The 14,081-nt window shown below is 37.4% G+C and overlaps 1 pseudogene; it reads right to left on the minus strand.

Annotated features, from left to right (window-relative positions):
* Window positions 1–10,585: 10,585 nt before the first annotated feature.
* On the minus strand, window positions 10,586–10,699 carry LOC116274062 (annotated as a pseudogene).
* Between the last annotated feature and the right edge of the window lie 3,382 nt (window positions 10,700–14,081).

Here is a 14,081-nt window from a genome sequence, read left to right on the forward strand (position 1 = left end):
GTGACATCCTGTCTATGAACCCTCCTATACAATCTATTTGCATTTGAAGGATGTCTGCATTTGATTGGCAGAGAAAGAAAGAGAAAGAAGGAGTTTTTCAGTGAAGAGGTCCTAAGGGGAGAAGAACACAGGGAGTTTGGCGTGGGTGTATGGGTAGAGATGGTTTCTGTTCTCTGCTGGTCTAGAGGGTGGTAAGAAAAGGGTACTGGAGGAACTGCATGTAGGAAATCTGTTCAGGACAGAACAACCAATTTTCTGGGTGTGGGTGATCAAGTGAAGCCTAAAGTAGTGGCAAGGGGACCACTCTCTTCCTGTAAATCCCCATGCCCACTCTACCACATTTGTATTCACAGGATGGTAAACTTCAGAAGTTCAGACCACACAGACAACATATATAAATCACTAGGGCTGTGACTTCTGTAGTAGTTGCTCAAAAATTTTGTGTTCTATTTAATTAGATCTTCCTTCAGGAAGTATTCCTTTTGAAATCTGGGCTTGGTGTCTTACAAAGTTTCTGATTTCTTAAAAATCAATCACGTGTATTTATCTAGAAAATCAAACACTAACCGATCTTGGGAACATCCCTAACTACTTTCAATTGTCTCATTCTATAGCAGTTCTAACAGGAGAGAATTAGGACCACACTGTGATGTTTTCCAAAACCAGTGTATGTCTAGGTTCCAGGCTGGCTGCTTAAGAACTATTTAGGAAATTTGTCAAACTTGGAGGTTGTAAAGCTCTACCTTGAAAAAATTCAGATTCAACAAGTCTAGAAGATTTCACAAGTCATTCTGGCCCTACAACCAGTGTCCCAAGCAATTTCCTTGTCCACCTATGACGATCAATAGAATTACAGACTTAGAAAAATGGGGAAAATATCCTAGGGATGTAACTTGCAAATCCAATCCATTTCAACAAAATAAAGGGAAGAAATGAGAGTTCAAGTAAGTGAAAGGAAAGAAATTGTTAATATATGAACATCTTGTCGACTCTTGATCTTGTTTCTGTTCTTCCTGAGGCTTACTGAACTGAACAAAACTCAACAGTGTGTGTGATGGTGCAAATGTCAACACTAGGGAATCACATAGGTAATATATTCTCACAAGAAATAAGACAGTTTTTATAGGGACAACTCTCTAAAATCCAATGACGGTTTGAAGAAAAACTTGCACATGAAGTTTCTAGTTGTTTCATAATTAATCACCACATATTCTTTTTAAAAATATTTATTGAGTACCTATTAAGTGCCAAGAACTGTTCTAAGCACGACAGCGAATAAGACAGAAAAAACTCTCTATTCACAGATCTTACATTTTAGTAGAGGGAGACACACAATAAGCAAATAAGTGAAATAAATAGTTTATTAGATAGTGATGAGTAATATGGAGGAAAAGCAGGGAAGTAGAATGGAACATCTTACATTTTAGTGGAGGGAGACACATAATAAGTAAATAAGTGAAATAAATAGTTTATTAGATAGTGATGAGTAGTGTGGAGGAAAAGCAGGGAAGGAGAATGGGACATTCTGAGGAGGGTGTTGCAATTTTGAGCAAAGTAGTCAAGAATGGCCCACACTGAAAAGGTGATATTTGAGCACAGTAAAACACAAAAGAGGTCAGAGAGTAAGCCTCTGGAATCTGGCAGGGGACTGGGAGGGGAGGGCATATATGGCAGAAGCATTTCTGGAGTCTTTGAGGGATGGCAAAGAGAACAGTGTAGTTAAAGAGGACTTTATGAGAGGAGAATATGTGAGGAGAATAACAATAGAAGATGAAATCAGAGAATTATGGGAGTTAAATTGTTTAAGGTCTTGTAGGACAGTGTAAAGACTTTGGCTTTTACTCAGAGTAGGATGGGAAGCCCTTGGAGTGTCTTGTGCTCAGATGCAGCATGATCCAATTTAGGTGTTCACATGATCACCTTGGAAGCTCTCTGAGGACTACTCCAAAAAGGGAAAGAGAGGGAAGAAGGAGTAATTTTTTAAATGCTTTGGGAAGAGATTGCTATGATCTGGGTGAAAAGTAATGTTGGCTTTTACTGGGTAGTGGAAGTGGAAAAGGTGAGAAACAATCAGATTCTGGATACATTTAAAGGTAGAGTGAAAAGATGTGCCAAGGAAGTAACTAAAAGGAGGAGTCAAAGACGATCACAAGATGTCTGGCCTAAACAATTAAAAGAATTGGCTGCAAATAACTAAGATGGAAATAATGGAAATTCAAGTGTGAGGTTTGGAAATATCAGTAAGTCTCTCTATTATGACATAAGTTAATCAAGAGTTTATGCTATTGCCTGAAGGGAATAAGGAAAATAAACATTAGTCATATGTCCGTGGTTATTTTAAGATTAGAAATACTCTGTACATGCAGAAAAAATGTCTAGACAAGCAACTACTAATAATGGTCCCTTGTTAAGAATAGAAAAGGGAGAGTTCAAAAAATTTTCTTTTTTACTTTTGTAGTTCTTAAATGTTTTACTATGAACATGTTTAAATTTTTTAAATTATATGTCAGCATAACTCAACAATAACCAATAAGGAACCATTGATACATACAACAACATGAATGACTCTCAAAAATAGCATGTTAAATAAAAGAAGTCGGGCACAAAAGAGTAAACACTTTATTATGATTCCATTTATATTCATTTAATTGTAGACAAAACTAATTTATAGTGATAGAACTCAGAATTATGGTTGATTGTGCAAAGGACAGGGGAAGAAATTGACTGGAAAGGTCAAGAGGGAATTTTAAACTAGACTCACGTTAATGGTTTTAAAATATTGCCTGGGAGTAATTGCATAAAGTACAAACATTGACGTTACTCTTTAGTCCACTAATCACTACATAATGTACATTATGGTTAGGAACCAATTAGATAACTTTTTTCAAAATCTGTCTGATTGGTCATAAAGACAGCAAAACACACAGACAGTAAATCAAGTAGCTGTATTGCCTTCTAGCTTCCTATGTGACATTTTACAAAAATGGATAATTGAAGAGGAATTGGCCAAAAAAGACAAAAGTGAAAAACAGGAAATGGAAAGTAGTAACACTGGAGGTTAAATTTAAATCAAACATAAACAGAGTTATAGAAGACATAGTTAACTATAGGAATGATGATACCGCTGCTATTCAAGAAACTCTAGACATGCTGCCAGTGGAACTTGATGGCAACTTAGGGATACAAATAGGTCTTTGTGATGAAAAGGATGAAGATGTCCCAGAAGAACATCCCAGCAAAATCTTCACACTAAAGGAATTCTCAGAGATATTTTAAGACATTGAAAACAAAAAAGATAAGATATTAGGAGCTGATTCAAACTTAGAAAGGAGTATGTCAACTTGCCTAGGCATCAAAAAGATTCTCACTTTGCATTTTAAGAAGTAAAGCACCATTCAAACTTCTCTTGATAGTTCTTTAGAAATAAATAAAACACTTTAAATGTTTCTAATGTTTTAAATTATAGAATAAATATTAGTTTTACTATTTTTATTTCTCTATACATTTATAAACAACAGTAAGAGAGCTTTTAGTGTTTTGTCAACAATTTTTAGAGATCACGGAACAAACACATTTTTTCCATTGATAATTAAAGTAAACTGTGTAATTGAAGCATGCACAGTCACTTTTTGATCCCATGCTACCATGCGAAATGGGAACTACTTGTACTAGATAAAAAGATACACATTAAATTTTATTTATTGCTTAATCAACTTTAGACAGTATCTCTTGATACTCTAATTTGTGTTTAATGATGAAATTAATGTTCTTGTACTGTCCTCTACCTCTGTTCCTCCTCCTTCCTGGAATTCTGTTTTACCACTTCTTTTCAATTATAAGAATAATATACTAGTAATTTGAATTTGTCTCTTATAGATTTTAAAATTGACAGCCAATAAATAATATTTCATTTTTTTTCTATTTTTTAAAAATTATACTTTAAGTTCTAGGGTACATGTGCACAACCTGCAGGTTTGATACATAGGTATACATGTGCCATGTTGGTTTGCTGCACCCATCAACTCGTGATTTACATTAAGTATTTCTCCTAATGCTATTCCTCCCCCAGCCTCCCACCCCTCAACAGGACCCGGTGTCTGATGTTCCCTAGCCTGTGTCCAAGTGATCTCATTGTTCAATTCCCACCTATGAGTAAGAACATGCGGTGTTTGGTTTTCTGTCCTTGTGATAATTTGCTGAGAATAATGGTTTCCAGCTTCATCCATGTGCCTGCAAAGGACATGAACTCATCCTTTTTTATGGCTGCGTAGTATTCCATGGTGTGTATGTGACATATTTTCTTAATCCAGTCTATCATTAATGGACATTTGGGTTTGTTCCAAGTCTTTGCTATTGTGAATAGTGCCGCAATAAATGTACATGTGCATGTGTGTTTATAGTAGCATGATTTATAATCTTTTGGGTGTATACCCACTAATGCACTGTCTTCCACTATGGTTGAACTAATTTAGACTCCACCAAGAGTGTAAAAGTGTTCCTATTTCTCCATATCCTCTCCAGCACCTGTTGTTTCCTGACTTTTTAATGATCGCCTTTCTAACTGGTGTTAGATGGTATCTCATTGTGGTTTTGATTTGCATTTCTCTGATGCTGAGTGATGATGAGCATTTTTTCATGTGTCTGTTGGCTGCATAAATATCTTCTTTTGAGAAGTGTCTCTTCATATCCTTTGCCCACTTTTTGATGGGGTTATTTGTTTTTTTCTTGTAAATTTGATTGAATTCTTTGTAGATGCTGGATATTAGCCCTTTGTCGGATGGGTAGATTGCCAAATTTTCTCCCATTCTGTAGGTTGCCTGTCCACGCTGATGGTAGCTTACTTTACATGCAGAAGCTCTTTAGTTTAATTAGATCCCATTGGTCTATTTTGGCTTCTGTTGCCATTGCTTTTGGTGTTTTAGTCATGAAGTCCTTGCCTGTGCCTATGTCCTGAAGGGTATTGCCTAGCTTTTCTTCTAGGGTTTTTATGGTTTTAGGTCTAACATTTAAGTCTTTAATCCATCTTGAATTAATTTTTGTATAAGGTGTAAGGAAGGGATCCAGCTTCAGCTTTCTACATATGGTTAGCCAGTTTTCCCAGCACCATTTATTAGGTAGGGAATCCTTTCCCCATTTCTTGTTTTTGTCAGGTTTGTCAAAGATAAGATGGTGTGGTGTTATTTCTGAGGCCTCTGTACTGTTCCATTGGTCCATATCTCTCTTTTGGTACCACTACCATGCTGTTTTAGTTACTGTAGCCTTGTAGTATAGTTTGAAGTCAGGTAGCATGATGCCTCCAGCTTTGTTCTTTTTGCTTAGGATTGTCTTGACAATGCAGGCTCTTTTTTGGTTCCATATGAACTTTAAAGTAGCTTTTCCCAATTCTGTGAAGAAAGTCATTGGTAGCTTGATGGGGATGGCATTGAATCTATAAATTACTTGGGCAATATGGCCATTTTCACAATATTGATTCTTCCTATCCATGAGCATGGAATGTTCTTCCATTTGTTCATGTCCTCTTTTATTTTGTTGAGCAGTGGTTTGTAGCTCTCCTTGAAGAGGTACTTCACATCCCTTGTAAGTTGTATTCCTAGGTGTTCTATTCTCTTTGTAGCCATTGTGAATGGGAGTTCACTCATGATTTGGCTCTCTGTTTGTCTGTTATTGGTGTGTAGGAATGCTTGTGATTTTTGCTCGTTGGTTTTGTATTCTGAGACTTTGCTGAAGTTGCTTATCAGCTTAAGGAGATTTTGGGCTGAGACGATGGGGTCTTCTAAATAGACAATCATGTCATCTGCAAACAGGGACAATTTGACTTCCTCTTTTCCTAATTGAATACCCTTTGCTTCTTTCTCTTGCCTGACTGCCTTGGCCAGAACTTCCAGCACTATGTTGAATAGGAGTGGTAAGAGAGGGCATCCTTGTCTTGTGCTGGTTTTCAAAGGGAATGCTTCCAGTTTTTGTCCATTCAGTATGATATTGGCTGTGGGTTTGTCATAAATAGCTCTTATTATTTTAAGATACATTCCATCAGTCCCTAGTTTATTAAGAGTTTTTAGCATGAAGTGCTGTTGAATTTTGTCGAAGGCCTTTTCTACATCTATTGCAATAATCATGTGGTTTTTGTCTTTGGTTCTGTTTATATGCTGGATTATGTTTATTGATTGGCATATGTTGAACCAGCTTTGCATCCCAGGGATGAAGTCGACGTGATCATGGTGGATAAGCTTTTTGATGTGCTGCTGGATTCAGTTTGTCAGTATTTTATTGAGGATTTTTGCATCAATATTCATCAGGGATATTGGTCTAAAATTCTCTTTTATATTTCTAGTGTCTCTGCCAGGCTTTGGTATGAGGATGATGTTGGCCTCATAAAATGAGTTAGGGAGGATTCCCTCTTTTTCTATTGATGGGAATGGTTTCAAAAGGAATGGTACCAGTTCCTCTTTGTATCTCTGGTTGAATTCAACTGTGAATCCATCTGGTCCTGGACATTTTTTGGTTGGTAGGCTATTAATTATTGCTTCAATTTCAGACCCCATTATTTATCTATTCAGAGATTCAACTTCTTCCTGGTATAGTCTTGGGAGGTTGTCCCAATTCTATGTGTCCCAAATATGTGTCCAGGAATTTATCCATTTCTTCTAGATTTTCTAGTTTATTTGTGTAGAGGTGTTTATCGTATTCTCTGATGGTGGTTTGTATTTCTGTGGGATCAGTGGTGATATCCGCTTTTTCATTTTTTATGGTGTCTATTTGATTCTTCTCTCTTTTATTCTTTATTAGTCTTGCTAGCAGTCTATCAATTTGTTGATCTTTTCAAAAAGCCAGCTCCTGGATTCATTGATTTTTTGAAGGGTTTTTTGTGTCTCTATCTCTTTCAGTTCTGCTCTGATCTTAGTTATTTCTTGCCTTCTGCTAGCTTTTGAATGTGTTTGCTCTTGCTTCTCTAGTTCTTTTAATTGTGATGTTAGGGTGTCAATTTTAGATCTTTCCTGCTTTCTCTTTTGGGCATTTAGTGCTATAAATTTCCCTCTACACATTGCTTTAAATGTGTCCCAGAGATTCTGGTATGTTTTATCTTTGTTCTCACTGGTTTCAAAGAACATCTTTATTTCTGCCTTCATTTCATTATGGACCCAGTAGTCATTCAGGAGCAAGTTGTGCAGTTTCCATGCAGTTGTGCAGTTTTAGTGAGTTTCTTAACCCTGAGTTCTAATTTGATTTCACTGTGGTCTGAGAGACAGTTTCTTGTGATTTCCGTTCTTTTACATTTGCTGAGGGGTGCTTTACTTCCAATTATGTGGTTAATTTTAGAATAAATGCAATGTGGTGCTGAGAAGAATGTAAATTCTGCTGATTTGGTGTGGAGAGTAGATGTCTATTAGGTCTGCTTAGTGCAGAACTGACTTCAAGTCCTGGATATCCTTGTTAAGCTTCTCTCTTGTTGATCTGTCTAATATTGACAGTGGGGTGTTAAAGCCTCCCATTATTATTGTGTGGGAGTCTCAGTCTCTTTATAGGTCTCTAAGGACTTGCTTTATGAATCTGGGTGCTCCTGTATTGGGTGCATATATATTTAGGATAGTTAGCTCTTCTTGTTGAATTGATCCCTTAACCATTATGTAATGGCCTTCTTTGTCTCTTTTGATCTTTGTTGATTTAAAGCCTGCCTTGCTAGGTTGGGGAGGGTCTCCCAGATAATATCCTGAAGAGTGTTTTCCAACTTGACTCAATTCTCCCCATCCTTTCAGGTACACCAATCAAACATAGATTTGGTCTTTTCACATAGTCCCATATTTCTTGGAGGCTTTGTTCGTTTCCTTTTACTCTTTTCTCTCTAACCTTGTCTTCTCGCTTTATTTCATTAATTTGATCTTCAATCACTGACACCCTTTCTTTCACTTGACTGAACTGGTTATTGAAGCCTGTGCGTGCATCACGAAGTTCTCATGCCATGGTTTTCAGCTCCATCAGGTCATTTAAGGTCTTCTCTACACTGTTTATTCTAGTTAGCCATTTGTCTAACCTGTTTTCAAGGTTTTTAGCTTCCTTGAGATGAGTTTGAACATGCTCCTTTAGCTCAGAGAAGTTTGTTATTACTGACCTTTTGAAACCTACTTCTGTCAACTCGTCAAAGTCATTCTCTGTCCAGCTTTGTTCCATTGCTGGTGAGGAGCTTCTGTCCTTTGGAGGAGAAGAGGTGCTCTGATTTTTAGAATTTTCAGCTTTCCTGCTCTGGTTTCTCCCCATCTTTGTGGTTTTATCTACCTTTGGTCTTTGATGTAGGTGACCTACAGATGCGGTTTGATGTAGATGTCCTTTTTGTTGATGTTGATGCTATTCCTTTCTGTTTGTTAGTTTTCGTTCCAACAGTCAGGTCCCTCAGCTGCAGGTCTGTTGGAGTTTGCTGGAGGTCCACCCCAGACCCTGTCTACCTGGGTAACACCAGCGGAGGCTGCAGAACAGCAAATATTGCTGATCCTTCCTCTGGAAGCGTCCTACCAGAGGGGCACCTGCTTATGTGAGGTGTCTGTTGGCCCTACTGGGAGGTGTCTCTCAGTTAGCCTGCACGAGAATCAGGGACCCAGTTGAGGAGGCAATGTGTCCATTCTCAGAGCTCAAACACCATGTTGGGAGAACCACTGTTCTCTTCAGAGCTGTCAGACTGGGACATTTAAGTCTGCAGAAGTTGTCTGCTGTCTTTTGTTCCGCTAAGCCCTGCCCACATAGGTGGAATCTAGAGACAATAGTCCTTGCTGAGCTGCAGTGGGCTCCATCCAGTTTGAGCTTCCCGGCTGCTTTGTTTACCTACTCAAGACTCAGAAATGGCAGATGCCCCTCCCCCAACCAGGCTGCCACCTTGCAGTTTGATCTCAGACTGCTGTGCTAGCAGTGAGCAAGGCTCCATGGGTGTGGGACCCGCCAAGCCAGGCACAGGAGAGAATCTCCTTCTCTGCTGGTTGCTAAGACCTTGGAAAAGCACAGTATTTGGGTGGGAGTGTCCCGTTTTTCCAGGTAGTCTGTCATGGCTTCCCTTGGCTAGGAAAGGGAAATCCCCTGACCCCTTGCATTTCCCAGGTGAGGCGATGCCACGCCTTGCTTTAACTTGCCCTCCATGAGCTGCACCCACTGTCCAACCAGTCAATGAGATGAACCAGATACCTCAGTTGGAAATGCAGAAGTCACCTGTCTTCTGCGTTGATCACGCTGGGAGCTGCAGACTGGAGCTGTTCCTATTCAGCCTTCTTGGACCATTAGAGTTTTTAATTCCATTTCTTTTTGTAACTGAGAAAAGAGATACAACATCTACATATCATAAGAATTCCCTTGCTTCTTAATCACAGTGTTTGCTCAACAGAGTTCACTTCCATATTGAAGACAACAGTTTTGGAGCCCTCTGACTTGGTACTCTAATTTGGATCAATTGATTTCTGATCTGCTGCATGACCATCATGCTGGAATATTTACCTTGAGCTAACTCCACAGTTTCTTGGAACTGTCTCACTTCCTTTTGCTGAACTACAGCCTCTTGTTTTTTTTTTGTTTGTTTTTTAAGAAAAAAATGCATGGAATGATTATTTTGCAAGGTATAGAATTCTGATTCAACATGATTTTCTTTCTGAATATAAAGGTAATGCTTCATTGCCTTGTAAATTCAATATTACTGATGGCAGTAGGACTTTCGTAGATAATATACTCTTATTCTATTTGAAAGCTTTCAGGGTTTTTATCCTTGAGCTGCTCATATATAATCAAGACACATGTGGTTAACCTGCTTAGCACTCAGATATCCTCTCAATGAAAGCTTGTCTTTCTTCAACTCTGAGATATTATTTTCTTATTATTTCTTTTAATATTTCTTCCTACATGTGTATCTTCTTAATTTTTTTCTTTATGGAATTCCTAATAAATAGATATTGCCTTTCCTGGACTGGTCTTTTTTGTCATTTAACTTTTCCCTAGTACTTTTACCTGTCCATATCCTTCAAGTATTTTTAGCTGTTCTATATTCTACAAGATTTAACCTATTTTTTATTCCAGGATTTCTATTAATTTATGTTTATTTTTATTCAGATATAACTTGCATAACATAAAGTGCAAAATTTTTAAGTATATGTTTGTTTATGTGTATACACCTATGAAACAATTACTCAGTTATAAAACATATTCGGTATCCTAGTAGATGCCTTTCGGGTTCTACCAGTTGATGCTTCTAAAGGTAACTACTGTCCTGGCTTTTGTCACCATAGATTAGTTTTGCCTATTTTTTTTTTTTTTTTTTTTTGAGACGGAGTCTCGCTCTGTCGCCCAGGCTGGAGTGCAGTGGCCAGATCTCAGCTCACTGCAAGCTCCGCCTCCCGGGTTTAGGCCATTCTCCTGTCTCAGCCTCCCAAGTAGCTGGGACTACAGGCACCCGCCACCTCGCCTGGCTAGTTTTTTTGTATTTTTTATTAGAGACGGGGTTTCACCGTGTTAGCCAGGATGGTCTCGATCTTCTGACCTCGTGATCCGCCCGTCTCGGCCTCCCAAAGTGCTGGGATTACAGGCTTGAGCCACCGCGCCGGGCCAAGAAAGACAAGAAAGCCTACAGCACCCGGTATTCCCAGGCGGTCTCCCATCCAAGTACTAACCAGGCTCTGCTTAGCTTCCGAGATCAGATGAGATCGGGCGCGTTCAGGGTGGTATGGCCCTAGACAGCCTATTTTAAACTTCATATAAATTGAATCACAGTGTGTAAGGCAGAATAATGCCCTTTCTCCCACCCCAAATAAACATGTTCAAGTCCTAATCATTGAAACCTGTGACTATATTGCCTTACATGGCAAAAAAAAAAGAAACAAAAACAGACTGTAGATTTGATTAAGAATCATTAAGAATCTTGAGATGGGGGAATTACCTTGAATTGTCTGGGTGGGCCCAGTGTGATCACAGGGGCCCATATGAAAGAAAGCAGGAGGCAGGAGAGTTAAAGAAAGAGAGATGACAACAGGCGCAGATATTGAAAAGGAGGAGAGGGAGAGAGAGAAGATGATTGGAAGATGCTATGCTGCAGGCTTTGAAGGTGGCGGAAGGGGCCAGGAGCCTAGAAACTGGGAAAGGTAAGGGAATGAATTCTCCCCTTCCATCTCCAGAAGAAACAGAACCCTGTTGACACCTTAATTTTAGCCCACCAAAACTGATTTTGGACTTCTGAGTCTAGAACTGTAAGATAATGAATTTGTGTTGTTTTAAACCACTTAGTTTGTGGTAATTTGTTAAAGCAGAAATAGAAAACTAATATATACAGTATGTATTGTGACTGGCTTCTATTGCTTAACATTATATCCGTAAGATTCATCTATGTTGCTACACATATCAATAGATTTCATAGTTGTGAACATATCACAATTGACTTATCTATTATATGGATGATAGACATAGGCTGCTTTCAGTCATTAATCATTATGAATATGATTGTTATAAACATTCTTGTACATATATTTTCATGGTTAAAAAAGGTAAACAAGGCCAGGCACAATGGCTCATGCCTGTAATCCCAGCACTTTTGGGGACCAGGGCGAGAAGATCACTTGAACCCGGGAGTTTGAGATCAACCTCAGCCAGGGCAACATAGTGAGACTCTGTCTCTATAAAAAAATAAATTTAAAAAAAATATAGGCATGGTGGCACGTACCTGTAGTCGCAGCTACTCAGGAAGCTGAGGCAGGAGGATCACTTGAGACCCCGGAAGACTGAGTTGGCAGTGAGCCATTGAAGACAACAGTTATTGCGCCACTACACTCCAGCCTAGGTGACAAAGCAAGACCCCATCTCAACAACAACAACAACAAAAGGCGAATTTTGTTGGCTATATATGCCCAGAAGTGAAATCAATGGGTTATAGGGTATGCAGTATGAAGACAAGGTATGCAGTATTTGATAGTAGATAAACACTGCTGAGGAGTTTTCCAAAATGATTTTTTTCAATTTTTATTACTCTAACAATGTATGAATTACAATTGCCCTACATCCTCATTGACTTTGGGATTTGTCATTATTTCTATTTCATCCATCCTCACAGGATATAGTCAAATTTTATAAGTTTTGTATATGCATGCATTCATGAAACTACCAAGATAATGAAGATCTCCATTACTCTCAAAAGTGTCCTTGCTCCTTTCCAATCCCTTACTCTACTCCTCCCTGCCCATAATCCACCCTGTTCCCGGATAATCACTGATTTTTCTTTCCATCACTATAGATTAGTATGCATTTTCCAGAATTTTCAATAAATGGAATCAGATGTAGATAGTGTTTTCTTTCTAGTTTTTTCATCCATATTTATTACATGGATATTCATCCTTGTTATAGTATGTTTCAATAGTTGATTTGTTTTTGTAGCTCAATAATATCCCATAATTTGGCTGTATCATAATTTTTTTACCCATTCAACTATTGATGGATATCTAGGTTGTTCCCAATGTGGGACTATTACAAAGAGAGCTGCAAAGTCTTGTATACTTTTGAATATACGGTTTCACTCTTGGGTAAATACCTAGAAGTGGAATAACTATATCATATGGTAGATGAATGTTTAGCTTTTGAAGAAACCAAGTTTGTTTTCCAAATTGGTTGTGCCATTTTATATTCCCATCAGCAGTTTATGAGGGTTCTAATTGCTCACATTTTTGCCAATACTTGGCATGGGCAGTCTTTTTAATTTCAGCCATTCTAATGAGTGTGAAATGATATCACCTTCTGGTTTTAATCTGCATTTCCCTGATGACACATGATGCCGTGCATCTTTCCATGTGCTTATTTGCTATCCACATAACTTCCACGGCGAAGTGCCTATTCAAATTTTTAGCCCATTAATTACTTTTTTATTTTGTTTTGAGAGTTTTTAATATTCTGATAAAGTTCTTTATCAGATATATGTATTAAAAACATTTCCTTCTAATCTGTGGCTTGTATTGTCATTCTCTTAACAGTATCTTTCAAAGGTATGGCATCTTAATTTTGATGACATTCTGATTATCAATTTGTTTTTTATTGGATTATGTTTTTGGCATGGTATCTAAGGAGTATTTGTTTAATCCAAGGTCAAAAAGGTTTTTTTTAATATATATATTTTCTCCTGGAAACCTGATAGACTCATGCTTTAAATTTAGGTATATGGTTCATTTTGAATTAATTTTTGAATTATTGTGAGATGTGATTTGAAATATTTATTTGCACATTATAAACAATTGTTTCAGCACCATTTGTTGAAGAGACAAAATCTTTTCTCATTGTATTGTCTTTGCACCTTTGTCCAAAATCCATACATGGTTAGTGATGAATTTTAACGTTTAAAAATTTAGAAAAAATTTTTTTAAAAACACATATACATCCACATATGTGTGAGTCTATGTTTCTGGACTCTCCGTTATGTACCAATATTCTATTTGCCTATCCTGATATCAATATTACACTGTCTTAATTAATATAGTTTTATAATATGCCTTGAAATGAGATATTGTTTCTCCTCTGATTGCGTTCTTATTTTTAAAAGTTGATTTGCTTCTTCTATGTAGTTTTATAATATGCCTTGAAATGAGATATTGTTTCTCCTCTGATTGTGTTCTTATTTTTAAAAGTTGATTTGCTTCTTCTATGTCCTTCACATTTCTACATGAATTTCAGATTTGATTTGTCTATTTCTACCAAAAAAAAAGCCTACTGGGATTCTGACTTGGATTGCACTGAATCTGTAGATCAAGTTGGAGAAAAGTGACAGCATTATCAAGTCTTCCAACCCATAAATTCAGTATATCCTCCCATTTGTTTATGGTTTTAATTAATAAAAGCCTTTATGGAATCTTTTTATTAATTTCTTTCAGGAATGATTTTTAGTTTCCAGAGTATAGACTTTGAACATCTTTTGTCAGATTTATTCTTAAGTAACTCCTATTTGTTCATGCTTTTGCAAAAAGTATTTTTATTTCAATTTCTCATTGTTTATTGCTAATATATGGAATACAATTGATTTTTATATATTGATCTTGTATCATACAATCTTGCTTGATGCACTTATTAGCTGTAGCAGCTTTTTCTGT

The sequence above is a fragment of the Papio anubis genome, chromosome 2, assembly GCF_008728515.1.
Source record: "Papio anubis isolate 15944 chromosome 2, Panubis1.0, whole genome shotgun sequence".
In the NCBI taxonomy this organism is placed as follows: Eukaryota; Metazoa; Chordata; class Mammalia; order Primates; family Cercopithecidae; genus Papio; species Papio anubis.